The 12,709-nt window shown below is 35.3% G+C and overlaps 1 pseudogene; it reads left to right on the top strand.

The window, feature by feature from the left end:
• The window catches only part of LOC140512281 (heterogeneous nuclear ribonucleoprotein A3-like), a 35,696-nt pseudogene extending 24,905 nt beyond the window's left edge, over positions 1 to 10,791 (top strand).
• Positions 10,792 to 12,709: the final 1,918 nt, after the last annotated feature.

Raw genomic sequence — 12,709 nt, forward strand, 5'->3', positions numbered from 1 at the left:
GAGAAATTCTCTGCTTGTTCTTATGCTGGATTATATATTACATTTTTAAATGCAAATAAGTACAGCAGGGGAATAAATAATCAGAGAATAGGTTAGATCTAGAAGGCACCTTAGTCAAATCTTTGTCACATCTAGTCAAGCCTCATCACATTCCAGATGAAGAAACCAACACCCAATGAGCGTGACTTACTCAAAGTCACATGGATCATAAGGAGCACAGATGCAGATTTTAACTCACATCTTATGACTCTAAATCCATAGATCTTTTTACTGTTACAATTTCATTATATAAAGAAAATCCATAAGCCATTGTACATAGAAATTTTGTGCTTTTTTATAAAAAAAGAATACAAACCACTAGGAGAATCACCATTCAAACTGGAAAACAAAACAAAAAAGGTTGATAAAACAAAAGTTTTCAACAGCACTGTACAGTATTATTCCACTCCCTTTTGGAGTTAATCTAAATCTGTCATTTCATTATGATTGCATTAGTATAAGGAACTCTTGGCTGAGGAGATTCCTTCAAGCAATGATCTTTGAACACTAAACAGTTTACACTGCTATGGAATTGTTTGGAAGAATGAAATGTTGAGTGACTTGCTCAGGTTTCAACATCCAGTATAAGTCAGTGGTGAGATTTAAATGCAGATCTTCCTAACTCCATAGCTATGTCTATATAAACTGTATCTATACACTATTTTTTCTTCTCATACAGTATTGTACAACAATATGACAATATATGGCAAAAGGATAAATAAGATAGATTCTCAGAAGTCATAAAACATATTCTTTGCTAGATTCTTCAAATCTTTGTACATTATCCTTTTTATGTGTGAAATCGTTCTAGGTCCTCCTTTATTTTGTGGGGGTCAGTTATTAAAAAAAGATTGTTTTAATTAAAAGGAAAAAATGGAATAGACTACTGAATAGTAACCCGATGTAACAGGCATTCTTAACCTGTAATACCTGAAGTTCAGATAAATAGCAGACAGACAGGTAGAGAAACAAAATGAAATAATGCTCATTTCCTTTGCAATTCTATGCATTTAATGTTACTCATTTAAATTACTTTTCTGAGGAATCCAGAGGCCAAATGGGTCCATGACTTATAAAAGGAGGTTGAGATACTCTGACCTAGAGGATCTTTGATTTTAAAGTTCTTCATATCAATGTACTTCAGGCAAGTATCATGACATGTTCTGGTAGGTGAATTATAAATTGGAGAGTGTTGAATTTTTTTTTAAAATATTTTTTTCTAATATCATATTTAAATAATCCACCTCAGAGCCCATTAATTCTATGGCAAGAAAATAAGGTTTTAAAACGTATCCCAATAACATTTGGTATTTTAAGGAAGACTATTTTTGTAGGTAAAGATACTATATGAAGACTATCCTCATTCTGATACTCTATAAATAAAATTAATTCCCCATTACTTACTTGACTAGTGTGGAGGAATAAGAGATAGGATAATGTGCCACTCTCTCTGCAAGTGGTGCAACTGACTATGTGATCCCTTCAAGACACTGTTTTTCCCTTTATTTGTTTTCTCCTTAGACATATGTAGGGATTAATAGTAGACTTTACCTTAAGTTCTAAACAGTATAACAAGGTAATTCAAATGCTGAGACAACCAAAATTGGTGACATATGTTGAACAAACTGGACACGTTTCACCTGGAGAAAAGAAGACTGAAACACTGAGGTTATTATTGAAATACTCAAGTATTTAAAAAAGCTATCCTATGGAAAGGGGATTCCACTTTTTCAGAATAATACCACAGGAAGAATTCAGACTATTGGATGGAAGTAATAAGGATGCAGCTTTGAGCTGACAACATGAGAGAACTTGTCCAAACTTAGAATTTCTGTAAAATGGAATGGATATCTCTAAAAGAAACACATTTCTTTCCACAGGAGAGGCTGAAGTAGAATTAGATGGACAGTTATTTGCTATTCTATCAAGGGGATTAAAGAAGGGGATGTGGATGCAGTGACCTCTTCAATTACTTCTAACTCTTAAATTCTAGGAATCGATTTTAATACTGCAACTTGTCATTTATGTGCCTTTCATTTTGTTTCAGTTCTTGAAAGAGTTCCTCTTATTTTTGGAGTGAGTTTACACTGAAAGTGTTCTTACTATGGATCAGCCTAATATATCATCATACTGACAGCTCTTATCACAGGTATTCTGATGATATATCATTGTAAGACATAATCAGGGGGTTGTCACAGTGATGATTTATTAGTGCGTTACATTAAACGATTGATAGTGAAGAGAAAAAAATCCTAAGAAAAATATTTAGTAAGATACATTAATACCTCACATAATTCATATGCTGCATGTTCACCCTTTTTAAAAATAAATAGATTTTTTTCTAGTTGGGAAAAATGTTACATTATGATTGTTGAAAGTAGCAGTATTTATCATTATTTCACTTTGAAAATAATTTATTATTTTTGTTTTGGTTGCATATTGGCAGTAACATAGCATCTTTATAGTGAGTAAATTTAGTAACAATGAGGAGAAATTATTCAATTCAACAAACATTTATAGAAAGTAATTTGGAAGGAAGAAATGAAGGAACAAAATAAGGAGGGAAAGATTGTTCGCATCTACAGGGATCTTACATGATTACAGTTAGAAGGGACGTTAGAAGACATATAGTATTCAATGGTATATGAATATTAGAAACACAATTATATATATGTAAATAAAGTACATTTTAAAAATCTTCAAATCGCTTCAGATATGTATTTTTATTTCCTTCAGTATATCAACAAATGTGATTGCACATTTGGGCTTCTTTTGCATTCTGACCCATTTTTTTTCTCAGTATTTTGGGGTTTTCTGGAACCTTCAGTTATGCTCCAATATGCTCTAAGAAAACCACATACAACTTATCTTTTTTTTTTTTTTTTTTAACACTCTACCTGTTGTTGCAACCATTTCTAAGACTGGGAACACACTATTCTCTCAGGCAGGCAATTCCAGTCTTGGCTGCCTCTTATCAAAAGAAAGCTCTTTCTAATAATAATTGATTGCAACCATCTGTACTTTTTCATTTACTGGATCTCTTCCAAGTTCTTCTATAAGTCCTTCATAGGGAGTTCTACCCAGCAACCTGAGGCTATCCTCTAGAGGTCTTAAGATACACACTTCCAGATATCAATTTATGCTTATAAAAATATATTGCATACTGTATTTATGGCAAGTTATTACAAAATATATTACCCATATGTAAATGTTGTATTTAAAATGTTTAACATCTATAAATATAATACATGCACTAAGAGTTCTAGACAAAGGTCACCAGTTTATTGGGCAGGATTTGAAAATACAAAGGTTTACAAAACCTATCATAAGAAATAATTTTCTAATAGAAAGTTAAGATCTGCATTGTGTGTTTATAGACAGATGGAGAAATATACATTACGTTGTATACAGTATTCATCTGTATATCTACTTCTCAATTGATGCACATCCACATACTTAAATCATATGTATAGTATTTGAAGAGTCTGTTCTTTATTGGTTTCTTTGCATGGGGGAGGTACATTTTCCAGGTTTCATTGCTAGAATAACAAGTTCAAGAATGTTTTAGTTTAAAATCCTTTACAGCCTCAAATTTAACTCATCCTACAAAAGGTCACTTCCTTTAGCTGAAAAGTTTGAAGAGAACACTGTGTCCCTGAATCCTTTATTCCCTTCCCTAGCATTTCTTTCATTTGGCTCAAGGTCTGTTCTTGCTATATCATTAGGACCTGCATGTGTAAGCAGAATGAGGTCTAAAGGTTTTTTTTTTTCTTTTTTTCATATTTTATAGCAATGACCCAGTTGGACAGTTCTGTATTTTATAACAATGAAACTTTTAGTGTTTGCTTTTCAAACCCTCTAATAGTGAAACATAAAATTGAATTAATGCAAGAAGACAATACAGGTGACTTGTGCAGGCACTCTAAATTTTCTGGGATTGTGTTTGATTGTCTATACACTCCCTTTAACAGAGGCCTTTTTAAATACATTTATTAGCTCCTTCAAGATTTGAGAAAGGAGAAAATAGATTTTATTAACTCACTTTATTCTCAGTTTAGAGAGATAAAAATCTAAGGCCTTGCCTTCTTCCTTTTCAAAATGCCTCTGGAGAGCTATAAATTCCAGTCTACAGTGGATCCTAGAGCCTAAACTGAGGGAGAGAAGATTTAGACCTTAGAAGTTATTCTCAGAATATTTTTTTTCAATATTCTGCCTTCAATCTAAAATTTCTCTACAGCTGACAATATTGTAACCTTTATCCCATGGTTTAAAAATATCTTCCCTGGATGAAGTTTCTTCCCCCAGGTAGATCCAGGTAGATATTCATTCAGCACCAATAACCAACTACTCATGAAAGAAGAATTTAACAATTCACACACACACACACACACACACACACATACACACACACTTCTTACTTTTTCTACTTTTTTTTCTAAAAAAGTCATTTCAACAGTATGGAGAACTTCACTTTGATTAAAATTGAAGTATCAATCCTTCATTTTAGACTCAACTTTTGGAATTCTAGTTTCCTTCTCTTCTTATCATTTCTTTAGATAATTTCAGCAAAAGATTAACTAGAATTTTGGCTTATTTCAAATTTCACCATATATCTATATGTATGCATACATTTACCATAAATTAGCTGTAGCACACAACTTAAATTTCTCTAGAAAAAATATGAAAATTATTATTCCCTACCAGAAATTTGCTTTCTTCAAAATTTTTTAAATAAAAATACTGATTTTTTTAATAAAAAATGAAGATTTTGGTCAGAAATATAAAAAAAAGATAGACAAACATTGGCTAGCTAAAACAATTATTTTTTTCTTCTATGGATAATCATAATCAGAGTACTGTTTTTATCCTAAAGCTTACAGTTCATTCAAAAATGTAATTTATTTTATTATTATATGGCATGTTAAAATTTCATTCAGGAATTCATTTTATGCTTATTTCAACTTGTTTTGGTGTCTTCAAAAGTTTTCATGGTGTGTTTTAGTAAACAGTAGTTTGTTTGGTGGAAGTTTGACAACCCAAGATAAACCTCCAAGCTCAGTCAGGATCTATTTCATTTATTGATTTTCTCATACCATTTCATTTTAAACTTTAAAATTCTGAGGTGAGGTAGGAAATGGATACTACATTTAGCTATGACAAGTCATATTTATTGATAAAGAGGAGGGAAACCTCTGGAGATGAAAATATTTAGCTTTTGATAACCATCATCTTATATTCACAGTGAGGGCAGGAAAATGTTTAATCTTTAACAAACAAACAGAACTCTCTTGCAAGGATTCACAGAAATACTCCCATTTTTAAGGAAATCTAATTTCATATGTCACATTGCTTTTCCAGTGCAATTTACTCAGCATCACTTCCATGTGTTTGCCTAGCTTGAAAGGTCTCACCTAGCCTTATATGTCCCGTTGGAGTACTAATATGCCTTGGCAAGACGATGGAAATCAGTTCATAAAAATAAAATATGATCCAATGATAAATGAAATGTAAAGATAAGGAAAGGTTATACTGTGTGAAAAATCTCACAGTGCTTTATATTTCAAACTGAATCTAAATGAGTTTGCAATCATTTTCCATCAGACCATATTTGAAAGACTGGAGTGAGAAAGATTTAGAACAGGATTTGAAAAACGCTAAAGATCTGAAAGTTCTCAGTCTTAACTCCTGCTATTCATTTTTTGGGTAAATTTTAGACTAGGTATTCTCTCTGTACTATCATGTAGAAATCTGTTCCTCTCTTCCTTCATATGTACATCAAAATATAACATCTTGAAGTATTTCACAATTTCTTTCAAGTCATTGAAAGATACAAGGAGAGTATTGTGTATTTCTTGTCAATTGTAAATGGTAAGTTGGTTTAGGCAGTTGGATATGTTTTGTTTCTCATTAAACACCCCCAGACCCCCTTATTCCAGACATTAGGTGGTTTTGAAAAATTGTGCCTACACCAATCAGTGACTTATTTCTTTCTTGCTTTGTTAAAGGAAGTAGGACACTAAGGCAGATACATTAATAGTCATTGAATGAGATTTCCTGCAGGAGAAATGTTTACTTGACTTTCAGTACAATTAAGAGGTTCAAAAGGGAGAATCCAGCAATGTAGGTTGTGAAGTGCCACTAATTTTCAAATTTCTGTTCCAGTCATGTACTCCTTTGATGACATCGAATATAAGTTTGTATTTAAGGATTCATATGTATGAAGACTCAGGTTGTTTTTCACTTGTACAGCATATTATGTTGCCCATATGGATCCACATTGTCCTTAGGGATCAGGAAATACATGCTAACATGACTTAACTAAACATGTATTGACCTTTCAGGGTCTGATGTTTCTCAAAATTTTTTGCTTCCTGTACCTCTGATCATTCAAATCTGTCTTTAAATTATTCTCCCTAACTTCAAGAATTTTAAGATAATGGCATCCAATGTAAATGAAGTGAAATTTTAAAATGAAATAATTAGAAACATCTTATATTTCCTAAAAAAATGTTCACACACTTTATCCATAAATACACCCACACTGAATTGGATGAATGAAGCTAGAGAAAGATCAAATGTCAAGAGATACATTGGATAGGAGACACATATGGTCAAAGACTCTTTGTAAAGTGGTTCATCCACAGGAAGTATATTTGGCCCAATAACAGGATGCAAAGAATGGTTACTCATATCTCCCCTGCTTCAAGGCCTCCAACGTCTTCACACAGCTTCCACTGATCTTAGCCAGACATGGCATAGCAGGTCACATACATTCATTACAATATTCAACTTTTGCTCCTCTGGATGTCCCAAGATGATGCTCTTATGGTTTCTGCTTACTATTTGGCTGAATTCACTACTGCCTGGCATATAGTAAAGCTCTGTTCCATTGAAAAGAATGAGAAACCTTATGCTTAGACCAGCAGATACTTGGTTTTGTGGCAAGCCATTTTTGATGTACTTTTTCAGCTTCAGATGCCTGATTTTTGACTGTTCTTCACCAAAAATCACCTGTGTTAAAGGGAATATGTAAAAAAGAAAAAAAAATAATAAACCTTTTCTACCATTATTGCACTTTCTATGAGCTATAAGAGAAAGAGCTAGTGTGAGCTCTCTCCTCAAAGTGACTACTGAGACTTTCTCTACCAGGATCACTTCCTGTGTTTGTTTATAAAACCTCATTCTGGGCCTCTTCCTCTCTCTCCCATATTGAACCCGAATTGGGGGCAGTGAGTCTGGGCTCAAAATGGGGGCCACTGGTTGCCCCCAACTTGACTCTGGCTGCAGGCTCCACTGTGGGGAGAGGAGATCCAAAGGAACCAGAGCAGTTGAGAAAACTGTTTTTGGTGGTCTGAGCTTTGAAAGTATGGATGATAGTTTAAGAGAACACTTTGAAAAATGAGACATTCTCACAGACTGTGTGTTGATGAGAGATCCCTAAACAAAATGTTCCAGAGACTTTGATTTTCTGACTTATTCTTATGTAGAAAAGGTAGATGTAGCAATATGTGCTTGGCCACATTAGGTTTATGGGTGTGTAGTGGAACCAAAGAAAGCTGTTTCTAGAGAGGACTCTTTAAAGCTGGTGCACATCTAACTGTGAAGAAAATTGTTGGTGGTGGTATTAAAGAAGATACAGAAGAATATAATTTAAGAAACTACTTTTGGAGCCAAGATGGCAGACTAGAAAGACACACTTATGCAGGGTCTTCCCCACAGTCCATAAAATACCTGTAGAGAGGGACTCTCAAAAAATTTTGCAGGAGCAGAAGTGGAGAAGAAGAGAGCGGAGGAGATTTCCAGCCTACAGTGACCTGAAAGGCCCACGGAAACGTCGGTTGCACCAGACACAGAGCTGAGCACCGACCCTAGCCCAGCCTTGGCCAAGCAACGCAGTGTGGAGGGATGAGACTCTGGGAGGAGGACACCTCGGGGGCAGAATCTCCAATCACAGTAGAGGGTCCTCAGATCCTTCATCCCACAGGTGCCAATGGTCAGTGATGGGGTTTTATCAGGCAGCAACCACAGAGGGTGAACAGTAGCTGATACAGACTACTCGTTGGTGGAACATAAAAATCCCTGGGGGCACTGAAAAGCTGAGTCTTACCTTAGCCCAGGGAGGAGGCCCTGGGAGAGCTGGTCTTTGTCTCACACTGAATGGCAGCCCTGCCTATCCACCTTATCTGAATATCAGTCCCCAGTGCTGACTTTATTGGAACTGGAGGCCAAATGCCTGTGCACAGGTATCTGCTAAGACTCTGGGCACAAAAATCCCTCTCTACATCCAGACCAGTACACGCTTGATTGTGCCAGCTGGGAGGAGCTGAGATCTCACAGATTCCTAGAGTATACCCTACTCTTGACAAAGGACCCAAAAGTTAAGTAACTGGTCGGGAAAATGCCCAAAAAAGGAAAAAAAAAATAAGACCGAAGAAGGTTACTTTATTGGTGAACAGATATCTCCTCCCATCCTTTCAGATGAGGAAGAACAATGCTTACCATCAGGAAAGACATAGAAGTCGAGGCTTCTGTATCCTAAACATCCAAAATAAATATCCAATGGGCTCAGGCCATGGAAGAACTCAAAAAGGATTCTGAAAATAAAATTAGAGAGGTAAAGGAATAACGAGGAAGAGAAATGAGAGAGATGCAAAAAAAGCATGAAAAGCAGGTTAACACCTTGCTAAAGGAGACCCAAAAAAATGCTGAAGAAAATAACACCTTGAAAAATAGGCTAACTCAACTGGCAAAAGAGGTTCAAAAAGCCAATGAGGAGAAGAATGCTTTCAAAAGCAGAATTAACCAAATGGAAAAGGAGGTCCAAAAGCTCACTAAAAAAAATAATTCTTTAAAAATTAGAATGGAACAGATGGAGGCTAATGACTTTATGAGAAACCAAGAAATCACAAAGCAAAGCCAAAAGAATGAAGAAATGGAAGACAATGTGAAATATATCATTGGAAAAACAAGTGACCTGGAAACTAGATCCAGGAGAGACAATTTAAAAATTATGGGACTACCTGAAAGCCATGATCAAAAAAGGAGCCTAGACATCATCTTTCATGAAATTATCAAGGAAAACTGCCCTGAGGTTCTAGAACCAGAGGGCAAAATAAATATTGAAAGAACCCACTGATCCCCTTCTGAAAGAGACCCACAAAGAGAAATTCCTAAGAATATTGTGGCCAAATTCCAGAGTTCCCAGGTCAAGGAGAAAATATTGCAAGCAGCTAGAAAGAAACACTTCAAGTATTGTGGAAATACAATCAGGATAACACAAGATCTAGCAGCTTCTACATTAAGGGACTGAAGGGCATGGAATATGGTATTCCAGAAGTCAAAGGAAGTAGGACTAAAACCAAGAATCACCTACCCAGCAAAACTGAGTATAATACTTCAGGGGGAAAAATGATCTTTAAATGAAATAGAGGACTTTCAAGCATTCGTGATGAAAAGACCAGAGCTGAAAAGAAAATTTGACCTTCTAACACAAGATTGAAGAGAAGCATGGAAAGGTAAACAGCAAAGAGAAGTCACAAGGGACTTATTAATGTTGAACTGTTTACATTCCTACATGAAAAGACAATATTTGTAACTCTTGAAACTTTTCAGTATCTGGGTAGTTGGTGGGATTACACACACACACACACACACACACACACACACACACACACGCACACAGAGCACAGAGTGAATTGAATAGGATGGGACCATACGTTAAAAAAGTAAAAATAAGAGGTGAGAGAGAAATATATTGGGAGGAGAAAGGGAGAAATGGAATGGGGCAAATTACCTCTCATAAAAGAGGCAAGGAAAAGACTCTTCAGTGGAGGGAGAAAGAGGGGAGGTGAGAGAAAAGTATGAAGCTTACTTTCATCATATTTGACTAAAGAAGTAATAAAATGCACACTCATTTTGGTTTGAAAACCTATTTTACAATACAGGAAAGTGGGGGAGAAGGGGATAAGCAGGATGGGGGGGAGGATTGAAGGGAGGGTAGTGGGAGGAGGGAGCAATTTGAAGTCAGCACTGTTGGGGAGGGATAGGATCCAAAGGAGAACAGAAGCAGTGGGGGGCAGGATAGGATGGAGGGAAATATAGTTAGTCTTACACAACACGACTATTATGGAAGTCATTTGCAAAACTGGACAGATATGGCCTATATTGAATTGCGCGCTTCTCAAAGGGAATGGGTGGGGAGCGAGGGATGAAGAGAAGTTGGAAGTTAAAGTTTTAGGAACAACTGTCGAGTATCGTTCTTACTACTAAGAAATAAGAAATACAGGTAATAGGATATAGAAAGTTATCTGGCCCTACAGGACAAAAGAGAAGATGGGGACAAGGTATGGGAGGGATGTTAGAAGAGAGGGCAGATTGGTGATAGGGGCAATTAGAATGCTTGGCATTTTGTGGTGGGGGGAGGGGATAAATAGGGAGAAAATTTGGAACCCAAAATTTTGCGAAAATGAATGTTAAAAGTTAAATAAATTAATTAAAAAAAGAAACTACTTTCATAAAGTATGGCAAGATCAAAACTACAGAAGTTATTTAAGACTGACAGAGTGGAAAGAAGAGAAGATTTGCTTTTGCAACTTTGGATAATTATTCACATTTAACAAAATTGTTGCTTAGAAATATCATACTCTTAATGTGCATAATTGCGAAATGGAAAACATCCTTTCAAAGCAAGGGATGGAGTCTCCTAGCTCAGAAAAGGGTTGTGGAGGTGGCTGGGAAATATTTATGGGTTGAGCAGGAAACTTTGGTCATGGAAGAAACTTCAATGGAAGAGGTGATTTTGGTCGTGGTAGTGGCAGCAGAGGCAGTAATGGAGGTGGAGATGATGAATATAATGGTTTTGGTGAAAATGGTGGAAACTATGGAATTGGTTCTTGCTACAGTAGTAAGGAGTATTACTGTGGTGGTGGTAGACCTGGATATGGAAACCAAGGTGGTGAATATGATGGTGGTGGAGGATGATATGATGGTTACAATGAAGGAGCAAATTTTGGTGGTGGTTACTATGGTGACAATGGGAACTATAATGGTTTTGAAAATGATAGTGGGTAACAGCAAACAAATTATGGACCCATGAAAGGAGGAAGTTTCTTTTAATTAAATTATTTTATTTGTTTTCAGTGTTTGACAATGACTTCTTCCATATATCTTAGATTTTTCCCCTCCCTCCCCCTCATTCCCCCCTTCATGCCCTCCCTGAGATGGCATACAATCTTATATAGGTTCTACACATACTTTCCTATCAAATACATGTTGCATAGAAGAATTAAAATGAATGGGAGAAACCATAAAATAAAATAAAGGAAACATAATACAAAAGAAAATAATGTATTTCTGTCTGCTATCCAGTTCCACAGTTCTTTCTCTGGATGTGGAAGGTGTTTTGCCTCAAGAGTCCATTTGAAATTTTTTAAGTCCTGCATTTCAATGAAGTACTAAGTCTACCAGAAAAATTTCTCCCCTACTGTGGTTTTTGCTGTGTACAAAGTTCTGGTTCTACTAAAAAGAGGCAGTTTTTGTGGAAGGAACTCAGGGAGTTCTTATAGTGGTGGTGATGGACCTGGTGGTAGTAATGGTGGATATGGTAGCAGGAGGTTAGAAAAAGTCAAGAGAAGTGGGCTATAGTTCTTAGCAGAAGAGAGAGCAAGGAATTGTCATCAGGAAAGCTTGAAGTTACTTTCAGACAGTCATACCAAATGCATTAGAGGAACTGTAAAAATCTGCCAAAGAAGAAATGATGATCGATAGTTAGAAAAGTTACAGCAGTTTAAACAGGAAACCCTTCTTGTGCAAGACTGTCATAGTCACAGTTTTCAAAAAGTGCAGCTATTGATTAATGCAGTGTAGTGTCAATTAGATGTATATTACTAAGGTCTTTTGTTTGCTGTAGCTTTGTATTTCCTTTTATTCCCCTTACATCTGGTATATTGCCCTGTAGATTATGGTAGTGGTACCATGAATTAAAATTAAGGAATTTTTTACTTTTCAATATTTGTGTTGTTCAGTTGTTCTACATTTTAGTACAGAAATTTAATGAAATACAGTTTTGAAGGTGTTTTCTTCTTAGTTAACAGGTAGAAAAGATCATTTTAAATTGTTATTTTGTTTTAATTTTGCTAAAGTTAACTATAAAGAAACATCTGGTGACTTGCAGTCTAAGGGGAATCTATTCTTCTCCAACCAAATCGTAGTAATCATTGATATGAATGGGACTTGGCAAGTAGAAAGAATAGGTATTTGTATGTTTGCAATGTGGGTTTTAGATAACTACGACTGGGTATTTAAATTAGTATATTTATGAATTAAAAGAATTAGCCCGTACCTTTCAAATGAAAATTTCAAATTGCCTTTTGGGTTGTGCATATATACATATACATATACATATATGTATGTATGAATGTATGTATACACATATACATATATATTATATTGCATATATACATATACAAATGTATATATATGTATGTGTGTATACATATATATATATATATATATACACATATATATGTATATATAGTTGTACTTCTCTATGATTTGGTATGTTAGCTCTACCAAGTCCTAGTTGTGTTTATTAAAAGTGGTTAAAATAATTCATTTTAGAGTTACCTTGACCACATTTGAAACTGCTGCCATAACATGATGTATTCTCCTC

The sequence above is a fragment of the Notamacropus eugenii genome, chromosome 6 (assembly GCF_028372415.1).
Source record: "Notamacropus eugenii isolate mMacEug1 chromosome 6, mMacEug1.pri_v2, whole genome shotgun sequence".
NCBI classification, from domain to species: Eukaryota; Metazoa; Chordata; class Mammalia; order Diprotodontia; family Macropodidae; genus Notamacropus; species Notamacropus eugenii.